Below are 25738 nucleotides of genomic sequence, written 5' to 3'. Positions count from 1 at the left end.
CTGCTGGGAACCACTAGTTTGTTCTCTGTATCTGTGAGCCTGCTTCTTTTTTGATATATTCACTAGCTTGTTGCATTTTTTAGATTCTACATATAAGTGATACCGTACACTGTTTCTCTTTCTCTCTCTGATTTATTTCACTTACTGTAATGCCCTCCAAGTCCATCCATGCTACTGTAAATGGGAAAACTTCCTTCGTTTTCTGGCTGAGTAGTTTTCCATTGTATATATGTACCACACCTTCTTTATCCATTCATCTGTTGATGGGGTAACACTTCTATGTAATATGTATTGAAAAGAACATAATTTTTATGTGTATGTATGTATGTTTCCTGTCCTTGACATATAATTAAAAGAACAGAAATTCATCCTGTCTCAGTCCTGGAGACCAGACGTCTGAGGTCAAGGTGTCCCAGGGCCGCGGTCCCTCCAGAGGCTCCAGGGGAGGGTCCTTCCCGCCTCTTCCAGCTTCTGGGGGCTCCAGGCGTCCCTGGGCTTGTGGCCGCATCCCTCCCGTCTCTGCCGCCGTCTTCACGGGGCTTCTCCTGTGTCTGTCTCTCTCTTCTTCTGTCTCTTATAAAGACACTTGGGGGAAAAAAAGGTCATCTTGGATTAACCCTGTGGACTCCAGATCCAGTGACAGGAGCCCTTAAAGGAAACAGTGTGGGAGGGGATTTAGGGGTCACCCTTTTTCTAGGTAAAGTCACATTCAGTGGTTCTGGGTATTAGAACATGGGTATGTCTCTGTGACCACCATTCAACCGGTTAGAACGTACATTAGAATGCAGAATGTTCAACGAGCAGTGGTGAGCACACCACCAACTCAAAGACTATCCCCCCATCAGGACTCGTACACCTGCCTCTGGCATCTTTTCTGTCGCATCCTAGCATCTCCTCTGTAACTTCTGTTTTCCACTTTCCAACGTCTGTCCGCAGTCTGGGTCATTTACAGCAACAAATGATGGTCTCACATTTCCTCAGTGATGGAAAAGCCCATTGAAACTTTATTGTTTTCCTTAACTTCAGTGAACACGGCTTGTCATTGGATTCTCCGACAAGAACAAAATATTAAATTGGGACCATCACTTCAGTAAAGGGAGCTCCCGCCACCCCACCTCGCCACACACAATTAGTCCGTGTGATTCTGTTTTTACTTCCATGCTGGCGTGGTTCCTGTTTTTGAGGCCAGTAACGGTTGAGAATGTTCTAAATCCAGTATCCCTGTGTGTGGGCAGCTCTGCAGGGGATTCCCTGCATCCTTCAGAAAGGATGTGAGACAGCTTTTACTGAACAGAGGCAGTGATTTGTGTTTTTATCGATGTGTTTTTATCATTGATTTTTTTTATCATTCTTGGTCAGGTTCAGAAATCGTTCTGTCCCATCAGTTAATCGGATTCAGGAAAAAGACAGGATAATTGCAGAGCAAGTGGAGGGTGGTGAGAGGTTTCTAGTAGATCTTGTGTGAGGGGTACCTAAGTACTCAGCTGTCCATGTGTCTCCCAGGAAGTGAGCATTTCATCATGCCACGGACTATTTTTGTTTTAGCAAGAGCAGTTACTTTAAAGAAGGAACGCCTGGCAAAAATAAAGTCCAGTCATTCCATATTAACTCCCTAGCACTGCTTAGCAGTTTTCCATTTAGGATGTTAGATCAGTCTACTGTGGAATGGCCTCAAGAGAGTTCTCTCAATAAAAACATGATCTACCTGAGTATTTAGCAATTTTTAAGATAAAAATTAGCCAAATGGGGGTTGTCTTACACATGTTCCATTGTGCAATAGAATCTGAATGTAGAGCATGTATTCTGTATAGCTATGTCATGTATATTATATACACATCCTATATCTATGTATCCTCTATCTATAGCCTATATAGATACATTTTACATATAGAATATGTATCAGTATGTAATCTATATCGATCTAATAACTAGATAGATATGATAGAATGATATGATAGGTAGAAAGATAGATAGACATGATATGTAGATAGATAGATAGAATGACTGATTTGGGATCACAGACAGGTTAAATATTTACATTAACTTACATATCTATAAGTTAGCTCAGATACTAAAATCTGGGTGTTTGCACAGCTGGCTCTGGTGTACAAAGAATCAAATAAACAGACATGAAAAGAAATTCATTCGGGACACGTAATAATAGTGGGACTTGGTTCAGAATCCACCAACAAATACCACAGTTTTAAAACACGTCATGGAAGAATCCCACTAGCACCCGTTTTATATGCTGGTGGCAGTTCTGGGGGGCCATCTTGTCTAGTTTCAGGGGTTGCTATCTGCTTCTTCTGTCTCTTCACGTGGAGGGATTTGGAAATTGCCAGAAACGATGCAGTTACTACCAGGGCCGGCATGCCAGAAACCCACTCCACTTTTAATGAAAGAATCACATCATTTTGGTTTTAACACTTGATATGAAATATTAATTGAGCAGCTACCATAGAAAAATTACTGATAAATGAGAATTTGTATCTGCTGTGTCCAATGAAAAGATGAGTCTCACAGAGGTATTTACCACCTGGTTCCCACCTGGAAATTGAATGAACATGAAGATTCGAGAGTACATTTATATTTTCCATCTATAAGAAATTATACTCCTCGCTTTGGGGGCATCTCTGTAAATGTGTGTTTGTACACACAGGCGTAGCGAGAGACGGATCCTTTCAATGGAGCAGAAGTTTGAAACTCTCTTATTTTGGCAGACTGACCATAATTCAAATTCTCTGATACAAGTGCATACACTATACATTCCTTTAGAGCAGTGATGTTGATTCTGTTGACTTTATAAACCTTTTTCTAATCAGTGCTTGATACATAAAAGGGAACTTTGTAGCCATCCATGGATTAACGTTCATAAACTCAAAACTAAAAACACAAATCATTGCCTCTGTTCAGTAAAAGCTGTGTCCCGTCCTTTCTGAAGGATGCAGGAAAATCCCCTATAGAGCTGCAAACACATAGAGATACTGGAATTAGAACATTCGCAACAATTACTGGCCTCAAAAACAAGAAAGAGAAATTCCAAATGCCAGCCTGGAAGTAAAAATACGATAACACAGACTAGATGGTGTGCGTGTGTTGGCGGGGGGAGCTGAAATGCTTTTGTGAAAAAACATATTACATATAAAGGAGTAAAAATATACATCATTTCAGTCAGTGCTAGATTACAGGACACCATAGTTACCGTAAATGAGTTGCCTGGAAAGAAACACCAAGACATCATTCTATAGCAAATTAAAATGTCATTCCAGATCGAGGAGCCAGTCAGATACTTTCAGGCGTGCACACACTCAAGCATAAGCTACTTGTGACTCTGGTAAATAAAACTTCCAGAGAATGTAGGCATGCCCAGATACTGTGAGTTTAGTTCCCGAACACAACCATAAAGCAAATACAACAGAAAAGCGAGTCACACACATTTTAAAATTTCCTAGTGCATATAAAAGTTACGCTTACACTCTAGTGTAGTCTGTTAAGTGTGCAATAGCATTATATCTAAAAAAAAATGTACTTACCTTCATTAAAGAATGTTTCATGGCTAAAAAATGCTAAATACCATCTGACAATGCAGGGTTGTCACAAAATTTCAATTCGTGGAGAAAAAGAAAACTACAGTTATGTGCCAAGCACAGGAATAGTGCCATAATACTTTACGTTACACCACACAGAAGTATGCCTGTAGGCTTCAAGAACACGACAGACCAAGAAGCAACGTAAGTAGTCGTACACAAAGCCATTCTGAGCCCAAATCTGGTAACTGCCGTAGTCAAAATAATTGTTTAATTTTGTGGGATATGCAAACACATTGGATTTAAAACCCTAGAAAATAATGGCATGGAAGTTGGGAGGTGCAGGTAACATTTACGTTATTTTAAGACTCTTGAATCTTTCAGGAAGACGTTGAAGCTGTGGATTAATCATATATATTTTGTATACACATATTAAAATTTGAGGATTAACCGCTAAAGAAGAGAAAAGAAAAGTCAAATTACAAACTGATAGAGGGGAAGCATGCTAATCAAAATTTCATCAATCCAGGGCTTCCCTGGTGGTGCAGTGGTTGAGTGTCCGCCTGCCGATGCAGGGGACACGGGTTTGTGCCCCGGTCCGGGAAGATCCCACATGCCGCGGAGCGGCTGGGCCCGTGAGCCATGACCGCTGAGCCTACGCGTCTGGAGCCTGTGCTCCGCAACGGGAGAGGCCACAACAGTGAGAGGCCCGCGTACTGCAAAAAAAAAAAAAAAAAAAAAAAAAAATTTCACCAATCCAAAAGGGGGCAATAAAAGGAGAGGAATAAAGGAAACATGAAAGGGAAATAACATCGTGTTAATATACAAACATAAAATGACAAAATTAACAATACATATATAAGTGGTAGAAAATGGAATAAAGGGATTACTCTCAGCAGTTAAAATGAACAAACTCACTGTGTACGAGTCACTGTTGTGTGAAAATGAGTCAATGCAGAATGATAAATTTATTTGGATGTAAAAAAACATACTATATAGTATTCATGGGTGTGTGTCTATGAGCAGTAATCCTGTATTCACTTGAATGATAAAAGACAGATTCGTGAAAAGGGTTGTCTAGCCAGAGAGCAGGAGACGGGCTTGCCGTGAAGATCATGTTACATTTTTTAAAAAAAATAAACATTCGAATGGAAAATTTAATGTTTAAATCTACTCATGCTGGATTGTGCCTGCTGGAATTCCGTCATCCTCTTGTCTTCTTTCCTGGCATTTTAAATATTTTTAAATATGAAAAATTCATCTTCTATAAGCATAAGAACCTATCACAGTGGATTATAATTGACATCCACAAGTATGGGATGTTTTGAAACCTCAGGAATTCAAATAATACGGTGCACTTGCAGTCAGTATTCCAAACAAGGTCACAGTCGGCACCATAGAAATATTTTGGAGGAGAGCCACAGTGGGAACCAAACCCTCTCTCTCTTCCAAGTTGTCCTGGGGAAGTTGGGAAAACTTCCTGGGTTTTGAGATAGAAAGAGAGATGGAAGCGTACCTTTAACTCTTGATGCATTCGTTATTTCTGGAAACCCAAGGTTCCAGAGTGTACTAGATTATACACATATATCTGAAGAAAACCATAATTTGAAAAGATATGTGAACCCCAATGTTCATTGCAGCACTATTTATGATAGCCAGGTCATGGAAGCACCCTAAATGGTCATCAACAGATGAATGGATAAAGAAGATGCGGTACCTATTTACAATGGAATATTACTCAGCCATAAAAAAGAATGAAATCACGCCATCTGCAGCAACATGGATGGACCTAGCGATTATCACACTAAATGAAGTAAGTCAGAGAAAGACAAATATCATATGATATCACTTTTATGTGGAATCTAAAAGAATGAAACAAATGAAGTTATTTACGAAACAGAAACAGACTCACAGACATAGAAAACAAACTTATGGTTACCAAAGGGGAAGGGGGTAGAGGGATAAATTAGGAGTTTGGGATTAGCAGATACAAACTACTACATATAAAATAGATATACAGACTACTACGTATAAAATAGGTAATTAACAAGGACCTACTGTACAGCACAGGGAACTATATTCAATATCGTGTAATAACCTACAAGGCAAAAGAATCTGAAAATACAAATATGTGTGTGTGTATGACTGCATCACTTTGCCTTGTAGGCAAAGTGAAACTAATATGATTGGCAAATTGACTATACTTCACTTAAAAAGATAATAATAAAATAAAGCAAGTTTTCCCTTTAAAAAAAAGAAAAAATACTAGAGTAAATCAGTAAATTTCCTGACTGTTGAGGAAAGGGTCAGCTGAATGGAGTCGGATGTGTCCTCCGCCATCTTCCTTCCTTGGAAACCATGAGAACTCGTGGTGACGTTGAGTGCCCATAAACCCTCATGGTGAGGTGGGTGTGGTGTAGATGTGAGACTAGGTTTATGATGTCATTTCCTTTATTATGTCATCACCTGTGTGTTGGCATTACTCCCTGGGTCTTCCCCTGCCCTGAGCAAAACGCTTCTCTCTCTGCTTTGAGAATCTGTAACACACCCATAAAGTTGGCTCTGGGCAGGCAAAACTAAGTATCTTTCTTTCTTTCTTTTTTTTTAGTGACATATAGTTGATTTACAGTGTTGTGTTTATTTCCGGTGTCCAGCAAAATGATTCAGTTATACGCATATATCCATTCTCTTTCATATTCTTTTCCATTGTGGGTTATCTCTGGATACTGAATACAGTTCCCTGTACTGCACAGTAAGACCTTGTTGTTGATCCATCCTATATATTAATAGTTTGCATCTGCTAATCCCAACCTCCCAATCCATCCCTCCCCCACCCCCTTGGCAACCACAAGTCTGTTCTCTATGTTTGTGTGTCTGTTCTGTTTCGTATATAAGTTCATTTGCGTCATATTTTAGATTCCACATATAAGTGATATCATATGTCTTTCTCTTTCTGATTTACTCCACTTCGTATGGTAATCTCTAGTTGCATCCATGTTGCTGCAAATGGCATTATTTCATTCTTTTTTATGTCTGGGTAATATTGCATTTTGTATGTACCACATCTTCTTTACACATTCGTCTGTTGATGGGCATTTAGGTTGGTCCATATTTTGGCTATTGTAAATAGTGCTGCTGTGAACACTGGGGTGCATGCATCTTTTCCAATTGGAGTTTTGTCCAGATATATGCCCAGGATTGGGGTTGCTGGATCATATGTAACTCTATTTTTAGTTTTTTGAGGAACCTCCATCCTGTTCTCCATAGTGGCTGTACCAATTTACATTCCCACCAACAGTGCAAGAGGGTTCCCTTTTCTCCACACCCTCTCCAGCGTTTATTGTTTGTAGATTTTTTGATGATGGCCATTCTGACCAGTGTGAGGTGATACCTAGCATTGTAGTTTTGATTTGTATTTTTCTAATAATTAGCGATGTCGAGCATCTTTTCAGGTGCCTGTTGGCCATCTGTATGTCTTCATTGGAGAAATGCCAGTATTTAGGTCTTCAGCTCTTTTTTTCATTGGGTTTTTTGTTGTTGTTTTTATATGAGCTGTTTGTATATTTTGGAAATTAAGCCCTTGTTGGTCACATCATTTGCAAATATTTTTTCCCAGTCCGTAGGTTGTCTTTTCATTTTGTTTATGGTTTCCTTTGCTGTGCAAAAGGTTTTAAGTTTGATTTGGTCCCATTTGCAAAGCTGAGTTTCTAACTCATTATGTTGGCAATTTTCTGTCAAAGGAGAGCTAAAGAGAGTGGAGCTTATTGTGGTGTTGAGAGGCTAAGAAAACAGGGAAATGATTTAAAAAAAAAACACAACCAGTTCATTATATGAAAGAGGATTAGGTACAAAAGCCTAATAAATGTTGGAGGATGTAATATCATAGACTGAACATAAGTATAATTCAAAAGAACATAAGGGACTAAGTGAAATCAGTAATCTGTATGATCATTTTTAAATGACGTTAATACACCAAAAGGCCAAGTGGTATTAAAAACAGTGTCATTAGGAAGAAATTATCTATTTTTATGATCTCATCTTCATTTTTTTGTTTTTTATTGAAGTATGACTAATATTCAGTGAAGTGTAAAACTATGAAGTGGATAACATGATGAGCCATATTTACTAATTGCACAGATGGACAAGTTAATTTGGGACAGTATATCTGAAAATTACAGAGACTTTTCATTTCATATTTGAGTGAACCGACTTCAACAATAATACGCATGTATGAATGTGTTTCAGCTATTATTTAATCCTGAATTGAATCCTGGGGCCTTAACAGATTCTTTTTCAGTGACATTTAAAAAAAAGCATTCAACTCTCCTTAAGCCACCTTTACATAAGTACTAGCTTCTTTATGGGAAACCAAATCCCATAATGCTTATTACTGAGAGCATTGCATTTGCTTCTGAAGTTCGTTGAACCACACACTTAAAGTACGTTTAAAATTAGAATGTGATGGAAATGAAAAACCAGGGGGGAAAGAGCTCTGGAATGAGAGTGTCAGTGAAGATTTCCCTCTTGTAATTTTATTTCCACCGTTGCAAAAAATATAAGCATATTCTAAACCTATTTCAGCGTATGAGGAGTTTTCATTTTGATACCGGAAGACTGGCTGGTTTTTGGCACAAGCGAAAAGGCAGGGAGAGTTGATTTAAGTAAGTAAGATGCTATATAAAGCCTGGAAGCTACCTGGTCCCTGTAGGGGAGGATATTCATTCATCTCAATGGTGGCAGTTTACAAAGTACACAACCTCACTCTGCTCACCGAAAGCTACCAGCTACCATGGCCAGGACCTAAAGGGGACAGGGCTCGAGGGTCTTTCATTGGAATTTCAAATCCTTCATTCAACCTCAGCCATTGCTTTTCTGTATCTTAATGGGAGGTAGAAAAACAGACTGAGGCAAAGGAATTCTGAGGCTCAAAGAACCATGGAGCACATTTAAAAGAAACTATTCTTGTCGATACACCATCAACACAATAAAACAGGCGCCTAAACATTAGTATCTCTGGAGAAGTACAGAAATTAGGTAGAGTCCAAGAAACGTGGAAAATTTCAACGTTAGAATCGGGTAACGTTTTAAGATTGATGGTATCTCCTCGAATTACTACTTTGGGGGTCCGTTTCCTGAATGGCAGAGAACATCGATTTAAAACTATTTTCATTCTCAGCAAGTCTGTGAATTTTTTTTTTTTTTTAACTAAGCGCACTGATGTCTGCCATTCCCATGGATTGTCCAAGGGATAAGTTGCCCTTCTTTTAAAACATGTGATTTTTATGTGTATTATCTGGGCTGGGAGTCGCTGTCAGAAATGAGTCAATTTAGAAACAGAGCTAGTATGTGTCTGCTGAAAGGAATTTGGAAAATCAGTGCTGCTTTACTTTGCTTTCCCCGTATCTCCTTCCCTTCCATCTCCTGACCTTTCTGTCCTTCCCGCAAAGCTTGGCTTGGTCTTTGTGGCTAGTCTGACCCGGGTTATTCAGGCCTTTTTCGGGTGTGTGACTTGAAGATTTACTTCTCATGCCAAGATTTACTTTTCTCTTGGATGTGCTGGAAATAAGCATGGTTTCTAACCTTCAAAGGAATCATGAGAATTAAGTTTCTAATGGTTTCCTCCAAAGCCTGGCATATATGTTCCATAATTGGTGCAAATTCTCATTATTTCTTATGATGATGATTTTTAAATCCTGCTTGGTCTAACGTATGTAATGTAAAACTTACTCTCTTTATTGGACCATGCTGCAAGTTTCGCTGAAAGCATAGCTGTCAAACTGACAACATAATCAGTACATAAAGCGGTTCCTGGGATTTCCCTGGCAGTCCACTGGTTAAGACTCCGTGCTCCCAATGCAGGGGTTACGGGTTCGATCCCTGGTTGGGGAACTGAGATCCTGCATGCTGTGTGGTGCAGCTAAAAAAAAAAAAAAAAAAAAAAAAAGGCAGTCCCCCACCAATTTCTCCTTCATGGTCCACCCCCCACCCATCCCTCAGCCCCTGGGACCTGCTAGTCTGTTTGCTGCCCCTATAGTGTCTTTTCCAGAATGTTCTATAAGTGGATGAAACAGAGTGCACCCTGTTGAGACTAGCTTCTTTCACTTAGATGAACCCATTTTAATTTCACCCTGGTTGTTACAGGTGTCAGTACTTGACTGCTATTTTATTGCTGGGTTCTGTTCCCGTTATACATGTCCTATAGTTTGCTTACCCATCATTTGCTGGACAACACCTGGGTTGTTTACTCTTGTTTCATGATTATAAAGAAAGCCATGATCAATACTCATTACAGGTTTTGGAATGAACATAAGGGTTTTTTTTTTTTTTGCATATTGATTATATTTCAGAATTCCCATATGTGTACAGTAGCATCTCCCTATGTTTATGGGTTTGTTTGTTTGGGTTTTTTTTGCGGTACGCGGGCCTCTCACTGCTGTGGCCTCTCCCGTTGCGGAGCACAGGCTCAGCTGCCATGGCTCAAGGGCCCAGCCGCTCCGCAGCACGCGGGATCCTCCTGGACCGGGACACGAACCCATGTCCCCTGCATCGGCAGGCAGACTCAACCACTGCGCCACCGGGGAAGCCCCTGTTTATGGTTTTAATTTGCATTTCCCTAATGACCAAAGGTGATGAACACCTTTAGTGAAGTATCTGTTCAAATCACAGGCCCATTCTTATCAGATTGTTTATTGGGTATATTGGGTTGTTCGCTTTCTTACTGTAGAGTTTTAAAAATAGACTCTTTAATCTCCAAATATTTTTTCATTGAAGTATAGTTAATTTATAATGTGTTAGTTTCAGGTATACAGCATAGTGATTCAGTTATATAATCTTTTTCAGATTCTTTTCCCTTATAGGTTATTACAAAATGTTGGGTAGTGTTCCCAGTGCTATACAGTAGGTCCTTGTTGGTTATCTATTTTACATACAGTAGTGTGTATCTGTTAATAATTTTTGATTTACAGAAAGATCGTCATAGAGTACCTAGAGTCCCCCAATATACCCTCATCCAATTCTCTCTGTCCTGAATGCTAACAGCCTCCACTGCTAGGGTGTATTTGTCAACACTAAGAAATGACGTTGGTACATCACAATTAAACACCAGACATGAATCTGGCCTCTCCATGGGACCCCCGCCTCCCAGCCGCCACCCCTTAAAGGCTGTGCTCGGTTTTAACTACACCCAGATGCCTGGAGAGGCTCCATTAGGGCATTAGATTCCACCAGGTTTTTAAATTAATGTCCTCCCCTCCCTCCTTACCATTCAAGGATCCCATATAGGGTGTCACATGGCATTTAATGTCATGTCTCCACCGTTTCTTCTCGTCTGTGGCCATTTCTCAACCTTTGCTTACCCTTTAAGACCTTAACAATCTTAAGTACTGCCCAGGTATCAGTAATTTTTATCAACATGGGGAAGCAGATAGAAGCCACCTTAGATGTAATTTGTCGTAGATCCAGCATTGAAGATAGAAGAAGAACTCTTCGAAGAAACTGAAGGATATCTACTTTTGTCTCTATTTAGTGTGTAGTCAGGGGACTCGCTATACCTTGAATGAATAAATGAATGAATGAGTGAACGGTCTAATGCCTATAATATCGTGTAGTAGAGAAAAATATAGCTAATATGATGTACAGTGCTGTCTATAATCACTCTACCTGAAAACTAAACTGACGGCCCATAAATATTCTTGGCGATACTGTTTTTTACCTGCGTCTGACCTGATTTTATTCACCCTATGAATTGACCTCTGGTGGGTGAAACTCTGCTTCTGTCCCCCCATCCTTTCTTGGTGGTGTTCCGTGTTCTACTGTACGTACAGGAACTAAAACTTCTGTTCGCCTCACTGAAGGCTCTTTTGACTTTAATTCAGCGGAATGCACCTCTTTTGGTCTGGGTTCAGCTTCCAGCCTGAAGTGGGTTTTGTTGTCGTTGTGTTTTGTTTTCTACCCTGCTCTTTGTTGCCCCCGGGGGAGCATTTCTCCACCAGCCCTTTATCTGCTCTCTCTGGTTCAGGCCCCTCCTGCAGCATGCACCGTTTCTGTTATCCAGGTCCACCATCAGACATCTGTGTGGAGCACACGACACAGAGAACAAAATACCTATGACAGACTCATTCATGTGGTTTGGAGAGAAACAGTTAATACCAGCATGTAGTTTCAGCACCCCAGGCAGAACGCTTATGATGCCCTAATGGAGCCTCTCCAGGCATCCGGGTGTAGTTCAAACAGAGAACAGCCTTTAAGGGGTGGCGGTTGGGAGGCGGGGGTCCCAGGGAGAGGCCAGATTTTAAGGAAGAATCTGAGTGCCTGCGTGCAACCAAGGTCAGTTCTCAGCGCTCAAATCAACACCGCCACCTGCTGGCCTCCCTATGGAACTGCACGCGCCATCGAGCTGTCCCGGGGATATTTTGCAGAGGTTCCTTGAGCGTCAGCAAAGCTATTTCTGTCACAGCTCCTATGAACACGCAGCACTGCTCTCAGATGAAGTCTCGTGCGCCATGCATGCAGTAAACATACTCCCTGCAAAAGACATCCTGGGTGACAGTGAATCTGACCTTCCTGGTTGGGGATGCAGACACATTCTTGTACATTTCTGTGTATGAGAATCCCCTGGCACTTTTCAAATATTCCATTGCCAAGGGTGCATTTCAGAGCAATTCAGTAAGTCGCTGAGGGTGGTACTTAGCATTCCGTAGTTTTAAAAAGTTTTCTGGTGATTCCAGTGGGCGGCTAAGCTCACAGGGTGCAACATCTAGGTTCTGCATGGCTCAGCTGAGAAGGTTTTCCATTTGGAACTATGAACTACATAGTTGCCATAGCACGGTTGTTATTGAAAGCAGCTTTGGAAACCTCACTGCATTAGGATCTAGGCAACAACCTTCCTAGTTTTGCTTCTGTGAATGACAGCTGCTTGCTGTGGGGCAAACCACCCTTAGTTGGGTCATTTCCCCCTTTGTTTAAGGGGTTATGGGCTGTGTGCCCTCTAAGGGATTAGTGACTTAAAATTCTGCTCATCTCTGTCAGCTGCAGAATAATTATGGCAGATTCAATGAGAGCAGAAAGGCAAGTTGGGCTGTGCCTTGGCCCTCAGGAGGTGTGGTTCAGAGTTCCTGCTTCACTGGCAATAATCGTACGTTATGACATGTAGAGTTAAATATTAATAATTTATTGCAGAGAATTTGCTAAGTAAATCATGCTCATTGGACCAACTTAACTTCATTTAAAAAAAAAAAATACCAGTAGAGTTCATTGAACATCAAAAGCTCCCAGAACTTTCTTGCTAACTAAAAACACTTCTGATAGAATAGCACAAAGTTCACCGGGTCAGGTAATTTTATGTTTGTTTGAGCTGTGAATTCTAAAATGAACATAAAATTACCTGACCCAGTTCTTAAAATGTACAGAGAAAATAACAAAGGAAGGACAAAAAAATTAAATGAAATACCCAACAGCTATGTACCAGTGCCGGAATTTATAAAAGTCAATGCTCAGACTGTCTTGCGTGGGTATAAAATAGGGGATGTTAAATGAGAGCGTTTTTAGCCTGATCCTATTACTTGTGAGCTGCAAGATCCCGGACAATTGTCTCATGCTGCCCGATACCCAGATCTTTCCAGCATAAAGCCATACCAGTGCAAAGGAGTTTAAGGGCAGATTAAATGAAATAATAAACGGTGAAAGTACCTTTAAGTCTGTAACGTGCTGTAAAATACTACTGACACGTGAAATCACTACATCAAGCATACCGGAGGGTGGGATTTACACAGTCTCCAGTAAATACTTATCCGGCACCTTATACATCCAACAAACAGGGTTTATCAAATATGAACAAGAAGTGGTTTAGTCCCTTACAAAGCGTATTATGTAGATTAAACCCATACATCTGTTACAAGAAAGACTGGTGTCCATCCGACATCCTATCCCATCAGTGGGTACTGGACAGACAGGAAAACATGGTTCAATTAAAACTTAACTATAAAAAGTTGAAATTTGATATGTGCCTCTCTGTAAGACGTTATAATACCCGTGATAAGGTTAGCAATCTTCCCCCCGCCGCCCCCGTAGGGAAACACTCCTCTGTAAAATCCTGAAATTTTCTTCTAGGTCCCCAAAAGGGGTCGTTCCTGCTTCAAATGCCCTACTCAGTGAGTCAGCATTTTACTGTGCTCAGATGTTTGCAAATGTCTCACCGTGTTCTTGCAGGCTGTGCTCTCGCTGTGTAAATCATGGCAAAGCAGGTTTCCAAAGGGAAGAGCTCACCTTCAATTTCAACAGCATAATATATTTGAACCGTCTCTACTTAATCACCAGATATCGGAGGGAGGAAAAAAGAGGGATGAGCACATTCTGACCCTTAGTGAGCCTGGCAGAAGAAAGCAACGCTCTTTATCATTTGCGTTCAAGTGGGGTCCAAGTTGTACAAGTAATAACAACAACTCATGTTTCAGAGTTTTCCCCAAGGTCCCCTAAAACTCACCATCCTCATTGCAAATTGACTGGGCTTGGGTCATTTTCAGACGTCTGTTTTTCCCAGTATTGACTGCGATGGACATTGGCACACCTGTCATTCATTTACTATTAGAATGTCTCCTTTCCTGGTACTTTTTTTAGAAGTCTGCCTCTCTGCTCTAAGCGCTTCAGCATGGCTCTGACATCTTGATCGCTCCATGGCCTTTCACTTAATAGGTGTTCAGTACATGTTTGACAAACAAATACCTGGAGGAAGGAAAGAGTAAAGGAAGAGGAAAGTATCTGAGAAGTAAAATGGAATGAATTTGTGGAAACCCCCTTTGCTTTCTCACCCAGATGTATAACAGTTATTCACTGACTTAATCCCAACTGATTTCAGAGCGATCCTGATGGAGGAGAAATGCAATTTGATCAATCGTTAGCGAGAGGAATTCAAAAAATTTTTAAAAACTCTTCTTGTCGTACTTAACCTTGGATATAAAGATCAAGGTTAAACCCTTTCTTCATAAAGGGTTCGCAGTAAAAGTTATTAGCTCTTTTCAACGGGTGAGGGGAAAAAATTCCAATGGAATTTCTCTCACAGGCAGGGGTATGATGAAGTATCCCTTCCGGGCATCGTTTCTTTTTTTCTGGAACGAACTGAAATGTATGATTCTCCCTCGAAGGGACTTTGGAAAAATATAAAGCTAAAATGCTGCACTTCCCGCTACTCACAATTAAATGATGAAACTCAGCCCAGTCAACTACATTTGGGTTGACTGAAATCATTGACATTAATTTTGTTAATCTCTGGCACAAGATAATGAATCTCAACGCACGTCATTATAAAGGCAGCGCGATCCGGTCTCCTGTTCACAGAAAACCCAGGAACTACAAACCATAAGCTACATGTGGGTATTTTGAGCAGACAAATCAGGAATCTAATTTCACATCTGAGCTTATCAACCAGCTTCTTTCACATTCTTGGAAGGTGCGGGGAGACTGCAAAGCAAAAGGTTTCTTCTTGCTGAGGAATTGGCTTTGGAAGAGTTTTACCGGCTAGGTGGTCACTCTCTGGTTTTGGTCTATTTTTAACTGAAGTAGAGTTGATCTACAACATTATATAAGTTACAGGTGTACAACATAGTGATTCACAATTTTTAAAGTTACACTCCATTTATAGTTATTACAAAATACTTTCTCTATTCCCTGTTCCGTACAATATATCCTGTGGCTTATTTATTTTATACATGTTAGTTTATACCTCTTAATCCCCTCCCCCTATCTTGCCCCTCCTGCCGCCCCCAACCTACAAGAAGCCACTAGTTTGTTCTCTGTGTCTGAGTCTGCTGCTTTTTTGTTATATTCGCTAGTTTGTTGTATTTTTTAGATTCCCCATATAAGTGATATCATATGATATTTGTCTTTCTCTGTCTGGTTTAGTATGATAATCTCTAGTTGCATCCGTGTTGCTGCAAATGGCATGAATGCATTCTTTTTGACGGCTGAGTAATATTCCATCGTACACATGTATGACATCTTCTTTATCCATTCCTCTGTCAGTGGATACTTGTGTTGTTTCCACATCTTGGCTATTGTATATAGTGCTGCTATGAACATTGGGGTGCATATATCTTTTCTAATTAGAATTTTCATCTTTTCTGTATATATGTCCAGGAGTGGGATTGCTGGGTCCTAGGGTAGCTCTATTTTTAGTTTTTTAAGGAACCTCCGTACTGTTTTCCACAGTGGCTGCACCAATTTACATTCCTACCAACAGTGCAGGAGGTTCCCTTTTCTACACACCCTCTCCAGCATTTACTGTTTGTAGATCTTTTGATGATGGCCATTCTGACTGGTGTGAGGTGATACCTCATTGTAGTATTGATTTGCATTTCTCTAATAATTAATGATGTTGAGCATCTTTTCCTGTGTCTGTTGGCCATCTGTATGTCTTCTTTGGGAAAATGTCTGTTCAGGTCCTCTGCCCGTTTTTTTTTTTTTTTTTAATTAATTTATTTATTTTGGGCTGTGCTGGGTCTTCGTTTCTGTGCGAGGGCTTTCTCTAGTTGTGGCAAGCAGGGGCCACTCTTCATTGCGGTGCGCAGACCTCTCACTATCGCGGCCTCTCTTGTTGTGGAGCACAGGCTCCAGACGCGCAGGCTCAGTAGTTGTGGCTCACAGGCCCAGTTGCTCCGCGGCATGTGGGACGCTTCCAGACCAGGGTGCGAACCCGTGTCCCCTGCATTGGCAGACAGATTCTCAACCACTGCGCCACCAGGGAAGCCCCTGTATGCCCGTTTTTTAATCAGGTCGTTTGGTTGTTTGTGTTTTTTGTTGTTTGTTTGTTTGTTTTTGATGTTGAGTTGTATGAGCTGTTTATATTTTGAATATTAACCCCATATTGGTCATATCATGTAGCTGAAAACCACCAGTGACACATACAGTTGAAAAATTTGGGTTTCATACTTGGTACAGAAAGAGACAACTCAGCATGGGTGTCATAGACTTTAAAAAGGCCCTCGCAATGATAGCAGGTCCAAATCCCCAGAATTTCTTCATAGTCCCTTATTCTGCAAAAAGGACTCTGCCAATGTGACCAAGGCCCTTGAGATGGGAAAGTGATTCTCTAATATCCAGGGGGGCCCAATGTCATTGCAGGGGTCCTTATGAGACGGAGGCAAAAAGAGATTTGCACACACACACGGGAAAAGGAGAAGTGATGACAGTACAGAGAGACATTTGAAGGTTCTGCAGATTTGAAGATGGGAGGGATGCGGCCACAAGCCCAGGGACGCCTGGAGCCCCCAGAAGCTGGAAGAGGCGGGAAGGACCCTCCCCTGCAGCCTCTGGAGGGAGCGCGGCCCTGGGACACCTTGACCTCAGAACAGGACCTTATTTGGAAACAGGGTTTTTGCAGATGTTATGAAGTAAAGGGACTGAGATGAGGTCCTCCTGGATGAGAGTGGCCCTACATCCAATGACAGGGTCCTTGTAAGAGACAGAAGAGGAGAGACAGAGACACAGAGGAGAAGCCCTGGGAAGACAGAGGCAGAGATGGGAGGGATGCGGCCACGAGCCCAGGGATGCCTGGAGCCCCCAGAAGCTGGAAGAGGCGGGAAAGAGCCTTCCCTGGAGCCTCTGGAGGGCGCTCAGCCCTGCCCACACCTTGATTCCAGAACTGTAAGAAGATATATTCCTATTGTATTAGGTCAACAGCATTGTAACTTTTTGAAAAGTAGCCTTGGGAAGCTTTGATGCACCGTGGAAGTCTGTTCTGGCTACATGCGAGGTAGACGGGAAGAGCTGTTATAGTTTATTTTTTTTTTTAGTCTCTCTCTCATTGTGATAAAATACACGTAACATAAATTTTACCATTGTACCCATTTCAAAATAGACGATTCAGTGCCATTTAGTATGTTTGCTCTGCTGTGTGCTACCCCCTCTATATGCTTCCAGATATTTTCAACCCCAAAGGAGATCCTGTACCGCTAGCAGTCACTCCCCATTCCCATCCCTCACCTCCTTGTAACCACCAATCTGCTTTCCATCTCTGTGGATTTACTGCTTCTGGACACTTCATATGAACGGCAGCAAACAATATGTGACCTTTTTAGGGCTTCTTTCTCATGCCATAGTGATTTTAAGGTCCATCCATACCGCTTCCCACCTGTAGCCTCAAAGAAGAAAGAAAGAAAGAGTGAGAGAGAGAAGAAAAGAAGGAAAGGAGAGGAGAATAGAAAAGAAAAGAGGGGGAGACATAAATCAGGAGGTTGGGGTTAACAGATACACACTACTATATATAAAATAGATAAACCGCCAGGACCTACTGTAGAGCACAGGGAACGATATTCAATATATACAACCGTATTGTAATAACCTATAATGGAAAAGAATCTGAAAAGAATATATGTATAACTGAATCACTCTGCTGTATACTTGAAACTAATACAACATGGTAAATTAACTCTACCTCAATTTAAACAAAAAAAAAGGTAAAAGGAAAGGAAAAAGAACAGCACAGGTGCTGGCAAGACTATGGAGAAATGGAAACCCTCAGACACTGCCAATGGGAGCGGAAAACAGTAGAGCTGTTGTGGAAAACAGTTCGACGGCTCCTCTGTAAGATAAACATAGCGTTACCATATGAGCCCAGCAATCTCCTTTCTTTTCTACTTGTTTTTCCTGGGAACCCTTCCTAACAAACCTCTTTCCTAGGAACCTTTGGCCCTGGATAAGTTTTTAGAGAACCAGAAAGAAGGCGAGTCCAATGCACCTACTGAATCCTGCAGGAAAAAAATCGTGTTGCTTGCTGTCAGAAATCCCCAGTAAATGGCACAGCTAAAGAATTTCAACTACGCTCTTCTAGAAATTTCCAAGATAAAACAGTAGACTTTTATAGGTCAGATCCCTGCCATGTAGACACCTAAAAAGCAGGTTACATAACATCATCTTTTCCTAGAGAAGATCTCCCCCCTTCCATGGCAGTTACCAGATGGGATGCTTATTTCTCATTGACCTGGCTAAGCCCCCCTTCATTTTCCAGTTTTAGTAGAAATTTCTGCTGCCATCCAAGTCTTTTTCCTGATGCCAGTGGAACTTCTTCAGTGTCGTCACGTGCTTGCTGCAGGTATTTTGAAAGCTCTTGACACATCCTCGTGACACAAGAATTTGAACGAATCATAAGAAACAGTGTTAAGTGAGCAGAACGCAAATAAAATAGCACATACTTATGTGCGAAATAGTTACATGATTTCTTTCTGTACATAGAAGGGAGGAAGGAGTAGAAGGCAAATAGTGAAAGCCCTGATCTCCACATGGTAGGTGCATAGATGTTTGCTTTCTTGTTCAAAATCCTCTCATCTTGATAGATATTCAAGTTGAGAATACTAGACATGTGATTTGGGTCTCAGCTCCCTGTGGCTATTATCTGTGACTGGAAAAGCAAATCCAGAAAGACTGCATTGCCACTATGGAGAACACTGTGGAGGTTCCTCAAAAAATTAAAAATATATAGAGCTACCATAGGACCCAGCAATCCCACTCCTGGGCATAATTCCAGAAAAGATAAAGATCTAATTTGAAAAGATACATGCACCCCAATGTTCATAGCAGCACTATTTATAATAGCCAAGACAAGGAAGCTACCTAAGTGCCTGTCAGCAGACGATTGTCTTACAAAGTGGTTTATGCACACAATAGAATATTACTCAGCCGTGAAAAAGAATCGAATAAAGCCATTTGCAGCAACATGGATGGACCTGGAGATGATCATACTAAGTGAAGTCGGTCAGACAGAGAAAGACCAATATCCTAGGCTCTCACTTATCTGTGGAATCTAAAAATAATACAAATGAACTTATGTACAAACAGACTCACTGACAGAAAACAAACTTGTGCTTACCAAAGGGGAAGGTGGGGGGAGTAAATTAGGAGTTTGGGATTAACAGATACAAACTACTATATGTAAAATAGATGAACAAGGACCTACTGTATAGTACAGGACACTATATTCAATATCTTGTAATAACCTATAATGGAAAAGAATATGAAAAAATATATATATGTATAATAGAATCACTTTGCTGTGCACCTGAAACTAACACAACATTATAAATCAACTATAGTTCAATAAAAAATTATTTTCATTTAAAAAATCCAAAATCCTCCCCCCAAAGACTGCATTGTTTTCAGTTTCATTGGAGGGTCATATATGTCCCAGGTCTTGATAAACATACAGGGTTTTGTTTAGAGCTTGGACCACAAGCAAACATAGAAAATCACAGTTATTTCCAGAGAAAGATGCCAGAATTCAAAGGTACCTGGAAGTATCATGTTGGGGAAATTTTAGTAAGAACTGGCAAGTCTTAACATGGAGCAAAGAAGAAAAATTTGAAATAAAAACTTCCTTAAAATACGTAATAGAATTGAACACGAATCTGCCCTTAGATATTCCATGTGAGTGCTCTTAAAATAACATGTAGGGGGACTTCCCTGGTGGCGCAGTGGTTGAGAGTCCGCCTGCCGATGCAGGGGACACGGGTTCGTGCCCCGGTCCGGGAAGATGCCACATGCCGCAGAGCAACTGAGCCCGTGCCCACAACCACTGAGCCTGTGCTGTAGAACCCGCGAGCCACAAATACTGAGCCGATGCGCAGCAACTACTGAAGCCCGCACGCTTTAGGGCCCGCATACTGCAACTACTGAGCCTGCGCTCTAGAGCCCGTGACCCACAACTGCTGAGCCTGGGAGCCACAACTACTGAAGCCCGCTCACCTAGAGCCCGTGCTCTGCAACAAGAGAAGCCACTGCAGTAAGAAGCCCACGCACTGCAACAAAGAGTAGCCCCCCGCTCGCTGCAACTAGAGAAAGCCCGCGCACAGCAACGAAGACCCAATGCAGCCAAAAATAAATAAACTTTAAAAAAATCCATCAATCAAAACAAAGAAAAAACATACTGATATCCTTGTGATGAAGGTGCCTTGCTTTGGACTAATTCCCACATTGCAGATTTTTATTTATCAACATGTCTCTTCTATTCAAAGTGCTGATTTATGACAAATCTGAATGAATGAATAAAGAAAGAAAGAAAGAAAGAAATAGACAATACATGTAAGGATGAAATTAGGGCTGCGAAGGAAGGGAGGTTTGGAAAAGAATGACCACGTCTTTGAGATGTTGTGGGAATCCTTGGGAATGTTTGAATCCCTGAGCTCACTGGCAAAACCGTTCACTGAACCACTAATTAAAGCCAGGACGATCAAGTTCACATTTCCCGAAGTCTGCGTTCTTCACGGTGGAAAGTCTTCCAGTGACTTTAAACAGGCATTGACTTATTCACATGTGGCCATTAATTTGTAGCATTGGTGAGAGCTTTGGAAATGGATGTGGACATTTCAAAACTCGAAGTGACCCAGACAGGGGATACAACCGTCCAGGCCACAAGACTGTCCCCATAAAAAGCACAAGGTAGCCATGGATACCCCTGTTCACAGCAATTAATACATATAAAATTGTATATCATCATCAGTCATAATATATATGTCACCTTCACCCCTGAGGATACCAGATGGCTGAAGTTCAGCTTTCAGCTTTTTCATTTCATTTTCAGACCTTAGTCCCCATGTCTGGCATAATTTAGCCCCCCTCAGGACCCCAACTCGAGTTCACATCCTAGTACATAGGACTCAGGACTGGAGTGGTATTGAAAGAAAGTATTTCAGGAAACTACTCCCATAGATAGGCAAATTCAACTATACATCAATAGAAGGGGAAAAGATAGCAAAGCTAATGTCACTAAGAGTCTTTAGATATTAATAATTATATTTATTTCAACTATGGTATATGGGAAATATATGTAATCCAGCTAATGGGCATCAAAAATGTTCGTGAAGATGTGTAGTGATTCTTACAGGTGCACTGTCAAATAAAACTGATGGAGGTCACGGGCTTGTAGATTTCTTTGAACATGGACGTGAGGACACAAGCCATTGTATTTTCCAGTGCGATCTGCCCATCAAGATTCTACTTCTCTTTAACTTAAAATAAGACGCTACATTCCATTCAGGGGAAAAATCAATGAAGAAACGTTCAGCAATTTGAAAAGATCAAGGATGTATCGAAAGTACAAAAGAGACTGCATTTTAAAAAATAATGGGCTTATGAATCCATCAGGGAGGTTTGACTAGCAAGAATTAACAATTCTAGGGAGAAGCAATTTTTGTTTTGTGCCAATAAGAATTGGAATACAGGACAAGAGATGTAGGAATACAGGATAAGAAATGTTTCTACCATAAAGTAGATTTAGAATAAACATATTACTAATTAAAATAAAACATTCATTGTAACAGATATTAATCACCTGCTAGTTGCCATAAAATGGCAATAAAATATATATAAATATAAATCTCATGTATTCTTAAGGAAATAATAACAAAGTGAGAAAATCAGCTGCAGCGGTCGAGGGCATTTTAAAGGCCATCAGAGTTTACTTTGCTTTATTAATAGGATTGTTACAGAGAAATACAACCTTCATCCATCAGCCCATCAGTCACATGATGTGACCTGATCGTCTGTTACAGTACATAAAACTCAGACAGTGTTTAATAAATACTGCATTTAATCACAAATATCGCCCAGAGTTGGTGAGTCAATAGAAAAGTGATTCGTGAACTGAATAATGCAGATTTTGTTTGATTTTTAGGCAGAGTTCCTACAAATGTAAGGGATGGGGGGGAGTGTGAACAAAGGTCAGGTGAGTGGACTTTTATATCCCAGTGTGTTGAAGTTTTGTTGGACTCGTAATACTGATGAAAAGCCGAACGATACAAGGTGATGGCCAGACATTGGGATGACAGGAGTGGAAGGCGTGGAGGTGATACAACTTTTCTGATGGCGATCTAGGGTATGACCATGGCAGAGAGTCAATGAAAGCAAGGTCCTTGAGGCTAAGGGGAAAAACGCATGGGTATCAGCAAAAATAAAGTCAAAGGCCATGTTGGATGTGATGACAGCAAGCCAGAAGTTAACATAGCCAAGGAATTCGAGACAGAGACCTGGGTGTTGGTAGATGATTGTGCAAGCATGATGGTGAGCCTGGTCTGCAGGTAGATGATTTATGAAGGATGATTCTGAGACCTGGTCTGTAGGGAGATGATTCTACAAGGGTGACGGTGAACAATTCAGGTTGTGGTGCTTAACGTTCAGAATTGGGTGTTTTCAGGTGGAGAAATGAAGAATAGTCAGGTAGCATCTCACAGGAACAAAGAGGACACATCCCCTCCTCATGGCTGGATAGAATGAGGGATGAGAAGAAAAATAAATACATGTCTTTCTAAGCTGCACGAAAGCATCCACAGACGTACAGCAGGCGTTTGTAGGAAACTGGTCCTTTCTCCTCCGGATGGAGCCTGGATGGCAGAAGGGACATTGTTGTAGTAGGAACAGGATGGCAGTGACATTTATTGGCAGTCGTAGTTCTGGAAATATCACAAAAATAGAATTTATATATTTATGAATAACAGGTGTCAGGCATTGGTCATTTATGGGCTGTGTGTTTGAACACTGGAATTACCATCAAGAAAAGAAATTTGAACTCTGTTCTTTTCTTGACATTTTACAAGCCTCATGGAAATAAAAGCTTTCAAATGTAGATGATAGATAGCTTACCTATGTAGACATCCTACATATATATATATATAGATATATATATGTATAGCTACATAGATAGCCATAATGGATATATAGTGCATATCCATATATGTGTGTGTATAAATATATGTATCTCTTTATATATAGAACTTACGTAGAGTACGGAGGGAACCAGATGCCTGAGTTCTGTCCATGTGGTGGTCATGACCATGATAGGAAAAATATATCTCTATTGTATAAAGCCAGTTAGAATTCGGGGTATATATCCACGTGCAGCTGCCGTTTATTTCAGCCAATACAGTGCTTTTCTCTGTGTTCGAAAAATGTACTAATCTAGTAACGTTCTGGGTCCTTTTATATGTATTTCATTAATTTTAAGTAACTTCTCAGAAGTTAAGGTACAATCGGATTGAATGTTATAAATCCATCCTCATACAAAGGATCATTGTTTTTCTCCGAATTACTTTGTAGTAGCCACATGGCTTCTTAGCATCCAGAAATCAATCTTATTCTTAAAACATCGACTGTGTTTGCGATATTTGCCATGGCCGTAGTTGATTTCACCGCCCTAAGTAAGTTACATCTCGATTGTGGTAGAGGAAAACAAGGTTTGTAAAGCACATCTGGGGATTCTCTGCTAAGTCTTGAACAATGGATTAAAGACAAAACATAATGAAATCTACAAGCCCAGGTTTAGAATCTCCAATATGCATGTCAGCAAATTCATTTAACAAGTTTATTTTCTTTAGCGCTATATAATCTGATGATATACTGACTTCTGACTTAAAAGCCAATTCTTGGGCAGGGAAATGGATCAAGTGAATATGTTACTTAACTAAACATCCACTGATGAGATGAATAACAAAAACCAATTTAAAATGGGAAGTTCACATATATTCAAATGCCCAGAAGATTAAAAAAAGGAATTATGCATTTAAAGGTGTTTTATGGGATAATTATTTTCGAAAGTTTTATTTCTCTCCTGCCCTATTTTAATGAGGAAATAACTTCTGTCCTTGAAACTTGGTGTTTCGTGAATATGCTTCAACTCTTAACTACTGAGAACTCCTTCAATTGAGAATTCTGTGAACTCTAGTTGAAATCACATATTCAAACAGAGCAACCACTAATTCTTTTCATTGTTTGTATTGACCTTGCTTTTCCAAGAAAAGTGTGCTTCCGTAGAATGCACAGAATAATCTCTCCTAAACTATAGAAGACTCGGATTTCATTTGTCCAGTAAGCTTGATAAACAGAATATAATTTGCCTTTCAAAAAGGGAAGCTTCGTTATGGTTCCTTTTGGTAGTGTTAGAAAGCCTCACGTTGCCTTCTTTCTGAGGGCAAAGGTCGACGTGCAAGTACGCCATAATTGCTGTCCTTGAGAATGTAATTATTCACTTGGATGTTTTTGGCCACCTCTGAAAGCAGGTAACAGCACGGGCAGTCTTCAGTAGAATCAACAAAAATTTATGGTGTAGTAAACTTGGACTTGACATTTTTTCAGTGTGTCTAATCAGACAATCATGTATCGTTCAACACTCTGACAATAGATTAGCATTCCATGAAGATGTGAGGCTAGAATACAAGGAAAGTTTCTAATCGGTGAATCATTTTGAAGAAGAGTGAACTCTGCCTTCTGCAAAAGCATACTCTAAAAAAAAAATGTATTCTTCAGTTTAAATTATCTTACAGAGCAAGCTGACACCTTAAAAAAAAATAACCTTATGAGCAAATTATGTACCTACTCACTGATTTACAACCGTCAGTGAGAGTGTTATTCACTATTGTGATGAGTGAAAAGCATCAGGGCATCGTGTAGAAAAAATGGAGAAAAAGAAATCAGTGCATAGAGAACTAGTCATCCATTCTGCAAAATTATTTATTATATATTGCAACGGGATGAAACAGAAAGGAACTCCAAAGGCGATTATTGAGTTTGTGGGCTTTTGACACACATGCTGTGATCTTAAACAAGACAAATTTGAGAAACCTCTGTCTTGAAAATATATATTCAATATACTTTGAATTTTTACAGATGGTAAGGTGGTCGGTTAGATATGCCATTAATTAAAGATGTGTGTTTGCAGTAGTAGCCTGTGAAGTATGACTTACATATTCCAAGGGATTCTACAGTGCTGGGCGAAATTAAACACTGGTGTACAGTTATTCTTAGATTAAGTATTTGACCATGTGCATTTATTATAAATAACGTAGAACACATCAGGTATCTATATTCGAATTTTTTAAAATTAAAAGGCTTAGACCCGCAAAGCCATAATCTTAACTTATTACTGTTTGCTAACAATTGTAATCAAGTATTAAACCTTCAAAGTTCAAGAAATCAATAATTCATGATATGTTTTGCCCATTTGGAAAACAGTTGGACTGTATCAAATTGAAATGTGTACTAATCACATGATCCTGTAATTCCACTCACAGGTATCTATCAGAGACACGAAAACGTGTCCACACAAAGACTTGAACCTGAATCCATAATATCTTTATTTAAAATAGAAAAGAAAAACTGGAAACACCATATATTTATCAAATTCTGAATGGATCCACTTCTGTTTACCCATTCGTACAGTGAATAGTATTCATCAGTCA

The sequence above is a fragment of the Grampus griseus genome (genome assembly GCF_964374135.1).
Source record: "Grampus griseus genome assembly, chromosome: Y".
NCBI classification, from domain to species: domain Eukaryota; kingdom Metazoa; phylum Chordata; class Mammalia; order Artiodactyla; family Delphinidae; genus Grampus; species Grampus griseus.
The sequence above is the reverse complement of the archived record's forward strand: the minus strand, read 5'-3'. Positions refer to the sequence as shown.